A 2,895-nucleotide genomic window follows, 5' to 3' on the forward strand; every position below is an offset into this window, starting at 1 on the left:
TTCAATGTTTTTCCAAATCCTAACCATTACTGCTTTTACTTTACCACTAACACCTTTGTTGTGAATATGCTTGTTGTATGTAAGGAAAATGAATTTAGAAATAGGTATCAATATTTTTTGTGTAGAGCCAATAATTTTTTTCTGTCACAGAAGGTGTTGTGGTTTTCATTTTGCAACTATTGGGTGGTATTCTTTCAGGTTATGTGTTTTTTATGAGCTACATTTCAGTTCCTAGAAAATTGTGTGACTGAAGTTACTAAAAGCAAAACTGTATTTTAAGTACACTGAGTAACTTAGTTTTTTAATAAAGGAAATCACTTGTTAACATTTCATGGTGTAGTGTCTTTTTAGAAATATTCTTAAATGTTAATTGAAAGAATGCAAATGTTTACAATCTGATGTGACAGAGTAATGACAGTTTTACCCTCTCCCTTGAAACTGACTAAAAACAGTAGACAGAATGAAAAATAGCCTTAATAGATTTAAAAAAGAGATTTAAGACAAAAACATCCGTCTCAAATAAGGAAACAACTACAACTTATAATATAATACTTCCTAAATGCTTTGAGATTTAGAACAAAGTGAAGGGCGGCCTGAGGTCTGACATAAGCCTCTCCAGACCTTGTGCCAGATGCAGGTTTCTCTGAAATGTCCGTGTGATCATCTTAGGCCCAAATCCTATACAGCAGAGTGGCAGGGGATGTGGAGCTGAGAGAGAAGCCACACTAACTGTAAGCCCTACTCCGATGAAGGCTGAACCTGAGGGGAGGGAGATGTGCTCCTAGGAAAGACGACAGAGTTGATGAGAGGGTGTTTTAGATACCGTACTGAGTTAAAGCCGTAGTTACTGCCCTCCTGCTCCTCCCTCCGCTAATCAGCAAATAATTGACGCCATTCAAAGGTGAGCGATCAGACACCACACACAAGCATCTTTATGGAGGCGTGTGTTACATTCAGATGTGTGTAAAAAAAGTTCGGAAACAAAGGCTGGATTCTGCAATTAGAAATCCCTATATCCCAGGGGGGAGAATTGACAAGATACATAACGCAAAGACACATTTTTGTTAAATTAGAGAACTTTAGGATAAACAATAAATGTTGACCCCCCCCCCCCCCCATCGAAAGTTTTGCTTGACTAATCACACCATAGTTAGGAAATGTAATTAAAGCTCCACCACTACAAAAGGCAGCAAGCCCAGAGGAGATCATAGCTGTGTTTTAACTGCTTTATTTAAGCTACTTAACGCTTTAGAAAAAGATGGAAAATTCCCTGATTCATTTTATGAATGCAACATAGTTTTCATATCTAAATCTGATCACCACAGACCAATTTCCCTCATGAAGATATGGTATAAGGAGATTGTCAGCCTTAATGCATTATATGAAATGAGGAGAGAAGAAACGATTGGGCTGACAGGCAGGGCAGGGTAGGGCTGAGCATTGCTTTGGGAGTGTAGTGGTGGAGAATATGACAGTTTGGTACCACTGCCTTGACTCATGGGGGCACATCAGCGGTTCTGCCCACTATTGCATTTACACCATCATTTACTCTATCAGTGCAAATGTCAGCAGTGAAAAAAGTAATATCTTGGTATTGTTACAAAAGTAGTTTTGACCTTGTGGACCACACTTTAAAATAACCTAGTGTGGTCCCCAGCATATAGTAGACAATCAGTAAGTGTTTAGTGGATGGATCAATAAATGAAGGACAGGATGTGGCCCCTGGTCGGCACCCCTTGTCTTTACTCTCCTGCCTTTTCTTTCTTCCTCAGCTCCTCAAGAATTCAAATTGAAATAGCTTCTCAGGACTAACCAGTGTCATGCCAATTGTTATAAAATAGCCATGCCATTAGGCTCTTTATATATTAATACTTTTAACACATTTGCTATACTGGGCTTTAAGTAGTCAGTTTAATTATCTAAGGTTTATAGTAGACTTAGCTTTACTCTAAAGACAGGCATCATGTCAAATAATAATAGCTACTATTTGTATTGTGCTTATCAGGTACCAACCACTGTTACAAGTAACCTCTATCTAAATCTATCTACCTGTCTGTCTATTTACCGAATTATCTCAACTGTTCTGTATGAGAGGTCCTTTTACTGTCCTTCACATAGGTGGAAACTGGTTCTGAGAGGTTAAGCAACTTGGCCAAGGCCTCTCAGCTAATAAGGGATGGAGCTAAACTCAGCAGGCCGGTTTTGAAGCCCGTGCTCTTGATCATCTGCTGTCCCTACATAGATTATGTATAGGAAAGAAGGAGCCTGAACTGGGAAATTTTTCTAGTCTTAGTTCTTTCACTCTTTGTAATCTTTTATATTATCTCTGAGTATCAAATTTTCCATCGGTAAGGGAGTTAGACGAAATAATTTACAAAGACAGTTTTCAGTGATCCCATAGTCTGTTTAGTTTCTCTGTGTGACATGGTTGCACATAAATTAAGATTTTAGGGAACATTCTTTGTTTCTTAGTGTACATCTTTGCAAGCTTAAATGATTTTCCCGGCTTATCAGCAAAGACACACACACAAAACCCTATTTGGCTTACATAAGGAAATTAAGTGACCACTAGATGGCAGTCAAAGCTCAGTTGCTTTTGCGCTTCTTGGGTAAACCACAAATATATCTAGAAGTCGCAAATAAAATCATAAAGGACTGCAACCCATTGACTTCACCCAGAATTGGGACACAACCGCTGTGCTGCGCTCTCCTAGCCTGGCCACTTCCCTGCTCAGTTCCATGTGACAGAGGGAAAAGAGCTGAGGCCTTGGAATGCAACTGATCTGGCTTTGAAAACTGGCTCTAAAAATTAGTAGCTGTGTGAACTCAGCAAATCACTCAAATCTTGTCACTTCCCTTATCTATAAGAGCTTTTAAAAAAATTACTGGTACGGG

The sequence above is a fragment of the Equus caballus genome, chromosome 20 (assembly GCF_041296265.1).
Source record: "Equus caballus isolate H_3958 breed thoroughbred chromosome 20, TB-T2T, whole genome shotgun sequence".
Lineage (NCBI taxonomy): Eukaryota > Metazoa > Chordata > Mammalia > Perissodactyla > Equidae > Equus > Equus caballus.